Raw genomic sequence first — 10,258 nt, forward strand, 5'->3', positions numbered from 1 at the left:
TTGTTTTGGGCGAAATTGTTTCCTTTGGTCGGCAAGAAAAACGTTTTATTGCCATTTTCTCATGTATTAATCGCGATAATTTAATAAAACAATTGATTACTTGCGTGGGTAGACTCCACCACAAGTAATTAAGGGCCAATAAACACCACCTAGAACTCCGCTTGTCATAATCCGTCAGACAAGCGGCGATATTGTCCCAAGGGTTGCTACTAGAGTTCCTATTTACAATGTCTCCCCACGTGACAGAGTTAGACCATGGTCGTTTTTAAATGTGGAGAAAAGGAACAAAAATAAAAATTGTCTCAGTCGTGAAGGATTTCTTCTCAACTGACAGAGAACACCTGAAGAACAGATACTACACTTTGAGGTATTTATTTGCTCCCCCACTGAGCAAATTAGGCACAAGGCCGATTTTTAAAGTGAGGATTGAAGGGGAAATGGGGAACCAACTCCCCGGGGAGTATGGGAGCTGGATAGTGACAATTGCTATGAAGGGTTGCCCCTATATTGACCAAGGTCTTATATGTGGGGGTAACCCTACATATGGTCTTTGCTTGCAGTAATGTTCCAATACTGGGAAAAATACAGTTACGACTATTATCTGTTGCGGTGTAGCTGAAGTTTCCTTATCCGGTGAGAAACCGCCTGCAATCGCATGGACATTTACGACTGTGTCGGTTGGTGAGGGTGTCATCACTTTAGGACTAGCGAAAGCGTACTCTGCCTGATTTTCCTTCCTTGGTTTGTGGGCAGGTGCTGTTCTTGTTAGGTGAAGGCTATTTTTGTTTGGTTTACAGCAGTATCGGTTTGTTTGCGTTTTCGTTTGGCTTTTCGTGGCCTAGAACAAGAAATGTTTCCTTTTAATTTGTTTTTCAAGGCATGTGCGCTGTGTGCCTCATTTTGCAAAACATTGCTTGGCTAATTTCATAATTTACATTCATGAACCCAGTCTGATCCGAATAGGTTAGTGGCATTCCTTAATAATGAGCTTTTAATTTTTTCATCTTTCCCAATAATGTTACGTTCGTAAAAAATTAACCCTGGAAGTTAAACTGCGTACATTTAACAACCCTCGCTGTTTTGTGTGTAATCGGCATTGTTGGTTTATTCAATTTCTTCCAGGTATTTAAATTTACTATCGAAAGGTCTGAACCCGAATCGAGTTGCATTTTTATTTGTTTATCATGAATTTTATAGTCACATAGTTTCACAATTCTTCTTTGTTATTTTCAGTCTCCGCTAAACACAATCGGATTTTGTATTTAATTTTATTTCTGCTTTGTGTCCGATTTTTATATATTAAACATTTTCTTTATAAATATGGGCAGTCCTTAAGCTAATGCCAATTACTGCATCGATTGCACGGAGAAAGATTTTTCTTTCTTCAAATTCTTTCTATGTGTTGGTATGTGTATCTCTTTTCCCTAAATACTTTTTACGTGTTTTTAACTTATCTGTCTGTATATTTATCTGCGCGAATCTAGCTCCGATATCCATCGAACCTTTTTTAACAATTTCTATTTTCTAGCAGTCGGTCGTTTACTTGTGTAGGGTTAAGTTTGGTTCATTTTCTAATTTTGTTAGGATACACTTCGTAATTCATGTATCTAAACCAGAAGTCCATCCTTGCGCAAATGCTACACACTTAAAATTGTCTGCACTGAGGTCTGCAAGTTTGTATTGATCGCAATAGTTATTTACCATGGCTGCGTACGTTGCGAAATCATCTTCGGCATTCTTCTTCAAATTCAGACATGACCAACACTTATGAAATAAAGACTTTCCAGCTAAATAGTTTTGTAGGAAGTTCCACCATCTCGGCGAAAGTTAATTTCGACGTTTTCCATATTAAAACAAAATCCACACATGTTTTATGTTCGACTGGCTCTAGTTTCCGTAATAGTAAACAAACTTTTTTCTGGCCCAACCACTGTTTGCAGTCGATACTAAAAAAATCTTTATACCGACGAAAATAAGCTTCAAATGATCTACCATCTTCAGATCCATGACAGAAATTGTCAATCGCATTCCATGTTGATTCTTGTGAAAATGCGGTATTATTTTTTATGACTTGAGTAAGCAGCTCTTTCGTGTGTGCTGATATAAATATAATATAACTATTGCTAGACCTATAGCCTCGTTAGTTGTTCTTAGTGTCTTTTATCTGAGCGCTTTTAGTGTTCAAATAATTGTTTTTTTTTTTTTATCTGAGCATTTCTGGTGTTCAGTTAATTGCTATTGATGTTATTGTCTTTCCTTTGCGCATTATTGTTCAATTTGCAGTTTTAATAATTATTCCAATGTACTTTGTAATAGGTACATTTTTGTATGATGGGTAACAAAACGGTATTTAGATTAACCAGTTTTAAGTATTTTAGAATAACTGGGGAAAAAGAGAACAGTATTTCGTTTCCTTTAATAATTTTGCATACGAACGTTGAACGTTTAAAATTCCTTGGAAAGAATATTTTCTCCAAAAAGATTATTTTTTTCACAGACGAAAAAAATCTATATATCAACCGAAATATTCAATATTTTTTCAAAGCATGTGTCTTATCCAATAGAATAGAAAAAATGTTGGTCGTGATGAAAAAGGCCGAAAACCGTATTTACTTTTCTTTTCTTTTCTTTTTTTTTTTTTGTTAAGTAAAAAAATGTTTGCTGACGCACTTATTTAATGACGCGAAAAAAAAAAAATTCGTATTTTTCCTTTTGTATTTTCAAATTCGCCAAAATGTCATAACAGTCCAGAGCAAAGAGAAGAAAAATATGAAAATAATTTTACTTTCTACAAGTTTGTAATTCAATTTTTTTTGTCTACGCACGTATTTAGTTTTCGCGAGTTCCTCTCTTTCTCCTTTACTTAGTGTTTTATGAACAATTGCTTGGTTTAATTCAGTTTTCCTTCATGAGTTCATTTGAATGTTGTGGGTATTTTTAATTCGAGAACCTCAGTGTGCTATAAATCCGACGTCGCCACTGTTGTAGCCCTCTTAAAAAGTTACAAAGAAAAACAGAACTCGAAAATAAAGTAACAATATATATTGCAAAGCATACATTAGGTGGATTGTTTGTCGTAGCCGACGAACAACCGAGGTTGGTTCACCAAATATCGACTGACACCTTACGACTTAGTATTCCGGTATTTATTGAGATTGTTATAGTCTATCAGTAGGAAACACAGGTTAGTTCAGCCACAAAAGAATGATTACTTATCAAATCTCCACAGCCACTCGAGGATAAAGGGTTAATCAGTGTGACGTGGTCGTTGAAACAGTACAATAATGATCGGTCGTGGTGGAAATTGTGTAGAATTTTATTATTTAAGAAGACGATTCAACAAGAATTTGTTTACATTGTACTTGAAAACGAACATATTGTAGTCAGCTGGAAAGACACTTCACAGCCGGACGGTTCTAGATTCAAAGATAGTTTGATCAGGAAATGGCAATAGATTTGATGTAGTTCTTCAATTTCAGATCAGGAGTGAAGATCAATACTGGAAGCTTGGCGGACAGGGTGCTTCCTTGAGTCGAAAGCCATTCATTTTGATGGAGACTAAGTGAGGATTAGAGCGTTGATGGTACAATGATAGAAGCTTGGTTTTTAGATACATTAAAACTAATCAACGATCTCTTACCCCTTTGCACAAGATCAGAAAGATCTTTGTCATTACTGACATTTAAACTGTTTCTGTAGATTACAGTATCTTTATTTATCTCACTCTCACGGCGAGATTGGACACTAGGATCGGAAAGAAGGATTGAAGAACTAGCGCTCTCGAGAAAGAAGCAGTTTGGCCTTAAAAAAAAAAGAAAAGAAAAATGTTTGGGCTGACCTGTTAGGGCGCTTCGAGCAATTAGCAACAAACTAACACCTTCTCAAAGAGAGAAGGAAAAGCTTGGGAGGGTGGAGCTCCTAGAACTACACATGATTAGTAATATATCGGAAAGATAAAAGCCATTTCAGAAATGATATAAACTCTGTTGATTTTGGTGCCGTGGGTCTGCATAAACGTCGACGAATGTGATTTGGGAAGCTTCGCTTTTTGCTTTTTTTTTTTTTTAAAGTGGGATTATAACAACACTTGCATGTTTCACTTGGCAAATAAAGTTGACTGACGGAGCATAAACGGAAAGGTTGTAACGGTTTTATAACAGCTAGCCCCTTTTACGAAGGATACTAATTCCTTGCACGTATGCAAATCACCTCTTCGGACCCAACACGTCAAACCAACGTCTTCCACACAAGCAGTACGGTAATAAGTTTTTTAATTCAATTTTCACCCCAAACAAAGCACAGTGCCACTTTGAAGTAGGGGCTAATATCTGGAACATAAGTTGCAAGCATATTATGAAGGGATAGGCAGCAAGATGTCTGTTCATATTACACTTGAACCTCTGCATGTCAGTACAGTTGCGATAACAGGATCGCGGAAGGGAGTTCCAAAGTCTAGCTGTTCTGGGGAAAAAATATTGGAGTAGAAGGATTTCTTACACTTAGGGATCTATACTGTAAAGGGGTGGGATTTTGTCTGTTTGTTGGGTTTGTCGGGGGGTTTTACGTCGAGAGGGTACAAGTGCTTGTAGTTCGTCAGAGCATTCATTCACCATTAAAATACTTGTAGAACAGGCAGAGAGATGCAACATATCGTCGATGGGACAGAGGCTGAAGCTTAGACGATTGTTCAAGACCTATCAGTTTGGCGACTCTCTTTTGAACCCTGTGCAGGAGGCAGAGACAAGTAGCAGATGCACCAGCCCAAATGTGACAACAGTACTCCATACATGGGCGAATGGTGGCCTTATAGAGGTGCAGGATACTTTCAGACGTAAGTAGCTTTCTAGTACGGCAGAGAGAGCTTACCTTCTTCCCAGCAGCCTTGAACTTCCAACCCCCTATTTAAAACAAAATAAAATTACAATGAAATGAAAAATGTGACACAAATATGAAAGTTATAACAATCCCGTGTATCTAGTGTGAATGGCATGATAAAAATACAGTTAAAAATATTCTATTTTCGTTAAGCTAACATAAAGTATCGGCAAAAGAATGTATTGCCTACTTTACCTTAAATTGTTGTAAATACGTATTTTTTTCATGAATTACTTTATGCTTTTGAAATTTACTGCCTTTGCGTTAAATTGTCGTAAATACGTATTTTTTTTAATGAATTGCTTTGAGCATTTGAAATTTACTATCTTTGCGTTAAATTGTCGTAAATACGTATTTTGTTTTTCATGAATTACTTTATGCTTTTGAAATTTACTACCTTTGCGTTAAATTGTCGTAAATACGTATTTTTTTCATGATTTGCTTTGAACATTTGATATTTACTATCTTTGCGTTAAATTGTCGTAAATACGTATTTTTTTCATGAATTACTTTATGATTTTGAAATTTACTACCTTTGCGTTAAATTGTCGTAAATACGTATATTTTTCATGATTTGCTTTGAACATTTGAAATTTACTATCTTTGCGTTAAATTGTCGTAAATACGTATTTTTTTCATGAATTACTTTATGATTTTGAAATTTACTACCTTTCGAAAATGCAAAACAGTCTGAAAAACGATAAAACACGAAGCTAAAAAAATCAATCATTTCTCCCTGTACATATGACTTATTCTTTGTTTCATTGTTAATGTTACCGTTTGTGTAAACAACACAAAAAAATAAAACGTTTTTAACTTTTACACGTTAAAAGGTATATTTTCCTTTTCTATTTTTCTTTAATTATTTTTATTTTTTAAATAAGAAAATTGGATTTTATTTTTCATTAACCAGAGATTTTACTTCCGGTAAGGGGGTTCTCCTATTTCGAATTGCCGCTAAAAAAAATTTGCCATTTTGCTGAAGGGGCTTTTTACACCATTGTAAGGTATTTTATACATATTGTTATTACTTAAACATATCGCCATATTTAATATATAACTTTTATTCCTCAGATTATTGAAACATAATTCATAAAATAAAATACGCATCAAGTGCGCTTGAAAGCCAAATACAATATAATATTAGAAAAATAAACAAATATTTTACTTGTTTGAAATTAATCACAAATATATTTCAGAGGTATCCTCCATCTTCAGCGTGTTGTTTCTAGGATCGAAAAGAAGGTTTGAAGAGCTAGAATGATAGTTTATATAGAAACGTATATTTCAGAGGTATCCTCCATCTTCAGTGTGTTGTTTCTTTTTTTTTTCCTTTCTTCTTCTATGCCATGTTGTAAATTTGGAGAAAGAAGTCTGTAAAGAGCCGCGCATTGTTTCTAGTGGTTGTATTTTGAAATGTTTGAACTGTGCGTGGATAACGCGAGAATAACGTCAAGGAATGAGAGTTCATATAGAAACGTTGTTTTAATTTGAATTATTCAAATTAAAACAACGTTTCTATATGAAATCTCATTCATATTTGTTTCCTGTCATATTCTCACTCATGTTGACGACCTATAATACTCATCCTCACAACACACTACTGACGAGAAATCTCCTAAAAGGTATTGGTTGCGAAATCGTGCTCTATTTTTCATAATTTCCAAGACTCGCTTCCTCGGATTATCATGTATTCCAAGGCTTACAAAACCATTTACATGTCTTCAGGTTAACATCGCGAGAGAAGATTGTATAGCAGCCATACGTAAAAGCGAGTATGTATTTTCTCTTGAGACTCAATGCCCATGCAAACAATTTGGTCGCACGCTGACCACTCAACTCGTCTGAAGCGTTGATTCCATCTGTCTCCTAATCAATGTCTTTAGCCCCTTTCTGAATAACAGTCGGTGAGCCGAGCCAAAACGCGACAAGTATCGAAGATAGACCTTATCTCTCTCCTGCCTCCTAAACAATGTCTTCAGCTCCTTTGCGAATAACGGTCGGTCAGACTAAAGAGGACCTAGAAAAATTGAAGAAGAACTTCTCTTCTCTCCCTATCCTTTCCTTGTCTACTGGATGATCCAATATCGACAAACTTCGCCCAAAAGTAACAGCTGTCCGACCTTCGACAACCCATTCATCTCTTCCTTTTTACCACTCGGTCACTGTTCACTTCTCTGTCGCTAACATAAGGTGTTGGTGGTTCTTGTAGAAGAGGTTTTGTTTTTTATTCCCTGCTAGGTTTTCTAACAACTAATTAATTTGTAGAGGTGCAATCTCATATCTCTACAATTGAACACAAGTTAGATTCATATTTCACGCCTAAATCTGAAAAGGATTTAACAATCGAGGCATTTATAAGCTCGCTGACAGATGGAATGAAGTTATAGAGAGCAAAGCTCGTTATTTCTATGAATAAAGATTTTCAGAAAACAGATTTTTTTGTTTTTTCTTTTCATGATGAAATCTTAAAATCGGCTGAAAATGTTGCACCGACCTGATGCATTAAAGTGATTCATTACTAGAAAAAAAACATCCAAAAATTCCAGGCTTAATTAGTTTTTTTTTAATTATTTTACTAAGTGGATAATATTGGTCACAGTTTATCAATGGCAAAAGTCACTTTTATGGAAATCGCCCCAAACAAGGAATAAAGCCACTCGATGTTAGGAGTTAAAAATACTATTTCAAGGTCAAAAACTTTCCTACTGTGAGTCTTAGATGGAATAAATCCTAACCTAAAAAATAGTAATTCTTCGATTTTTATCAGAAATATCAATCATGAAATGTGAGGACTAAAGGAAAAAGTAAGGTAAGTAACAGTTGGGAAAGGTTCAACATGTCTGACTGTAAACCTAGAAAAATGTCATGTGAACAGCAATTGGATTCAATCAACAATAACCCCGATGAGATAATCGACCCTAGAAAATATCGTGAAATCGCTGGTGAGTTTTATTTATTTGACGATCTGTATTCGGCCAGATCTGAGTTAATATTGTCGGAAAACTATCACAACACCTATCCGAACGATATTACTAGCACTGGACAGCAGTCAAGCATGTACTGAGGTACATAAAGGGTATTATGTAGTACAAAAACGCACGACCAACTCCAGTTAATTGCATACAGCGAGGCAGATTGGGCATAAGACAAAGGCGACATATGAAGCGCGTCTGGGTAGTGTTTCAGTTAAACCAAAAATGGCTCACATATTTCCTGGAAATCCAAAAGACTATCAACGGTTGCGTTATCTACATATGAAGCTGAATGCGTGGCACTAGAAAAAATACCCCCAAAAGTATGTATTTCACAGAAATGGACCCATATAAAAAATACGCCTCCATTAAGATATTTGAGAACAATCAAAGTGCTATAGCGCTTTCCAAGTGCTCTGTACGCCGAAAAAAGGTGTAAGCATATAGATATAATATACCATTTTATCAGAGACGTCCTAAAAGACAAGAATATAGAAATTATTTATTGTCCCATGACAGATATACTAGCTGACATGACAAAACCTCCAACTTGTGCAAAACTAAAAACATTTAAAGGACTTTTATTCGGACTTTGAAGTTGTTTACCAATATGAGTTTATTACACATTTGTTATAAATAAAAACACTTCTACCACTCCAGAAGATATCTCACTTTAATGCAATTCTCTATCTATATAAAAGCCAGGTACGTCCAAGGATGGAGTACTGCTGCCACATCTGGACAGGAGCTGCTAAAAACAGCCTATCCTGCCTTGACAGAGTACAAAATAAACTTCGTAGCTTAGTGGGAGGCGCCCTTTTCTCTTCTCTGCAACCTCTCTCCCACACAACACACGTTGCGAGTATGTCTTTGTTTTTATCGTTATTTCCATGGGAAGTGCTCGTCTGAGCTCCAATATCTGTTCTCCTCTCGCCAATCTTTCACACTCGTCTAGCTGAAACCACAGTCAGTAATTTTCCCCACTCTTTATCTCTGCCTAAATCAAAACGTAGATTCCATGAACAAAGCTTCTTTCTTAGAAGTGCACACCCTATGGAATTCTCTTCCGTTTGCCTGTTTCCCACCTGACTACAACTTGTATGTCTTCAAGTCCAACATAAAAAAAAATCCTGATGAACCGGCCTCTTAAGTAAAATCCTTTATCAAATCTCCAATACTAACGATTACTACGATACTATCCCATTGATTACTGTAAACGCAATAACACTTATCCCCGAGTGGCTTCCGGGCCTTGATAAGTGGTGACCACCATGCAAAAAAAAAAAAAAAAAACCATTATAAAAGCAAGTGGGAGTGTTGAAAGTCCGATAACTCTTTTCTTTTTATTATCTCCTTTTTATCTGTAAATATCCAATAATCCATTGCTTGTATTCAATAAAAACACGTCTTGTCTACCTGTCCACACGTGTCGCAACTTTCCGTCCTAGAACTTCTGTTTATTTCTTTATTCTTTCCACTCACAATGCAATGCATACGAAAGAAACAGCTGAAATATTACGAAAATTATTGAGTGCGGAAACCAACTAATGTAGCCAGATGACACGGGCTAATTATAATTAAGATAAAACAAAAGAGTCCTTCGAAAACTCCACGAGAATATGAGAAAACACGTATTAAGACAAACGCAAGGGATTAGCAAATTCGGCAGATATAGAAGAAAAATAGTATAATATTTTTTCGTCCATCTTCACTCGACAAATGGAAATAATCGCAGAGGTGACATCATGGGTCAGTATTCTAGAAATAAGTTTTCTCGGTGTGACAGAATGGAAAGACCGGGGAGAGAAAACACCATGTAGACATCAACTGAAAAAACACGGTGATTATTGGAATACGGAAGAAGCTCATTGCCTCTCGAATCCAAGAAAAACCCAGCGCCCGTTGTTAACGAGAAATAATAAACGGCTGTTGCCAGAACATAAAGCGATTTGCTACCTATTGAAATTTATACGTAGTATATGACTTACGTGACAACTCGTAGTTAGTAAATAATAATAATAATAATAATAATAATAAGTAATAATAATAATAATAATAATAATAATAATAGATAATAATAGAAGACTAAGAAATAGCTAAGAAACGAGAAAAAAAAAAATGAGAACAATCAGAAAACGGAGAAGTAGAAAAAAAAAGGAGCAGGAGGATAAAGAAGAAAAAGAAGAAATAAAAGAGAAAGAAGCAATAGAAGAAAAAAGAAAAAAGAAAAGAAAAAGAAATAGACGAAAAGACAGAAAGAACAAGGAAGAAGATGATATAGGAGAAAAAGAATCAGTAAAAGAGAAAGAAGACGAAAAATAGAAGAAAAGGAAGAAGTACAAGTAAAAGAAGGAGGACGAAATTGACGAAAAAAGAAGAAATACAAAAAAAGAAGAAATAAAAAGAAG

This window comes from Euprymna scolopes, chromosome 23 (assembly GCF_053919585.1).
Source record: "Euprymna scolopes isolate OS-2025 chromosome 23, ASM5391958v1, whole genome shotgun sequence".
Taxonomy (NCBI): domain Eukaryota; kingdom Metazoa; phylum Mollusca; class Cephalopoda; order Sepiida; family Sepiolidae; genus Euprymna; species Euprymna scolopes.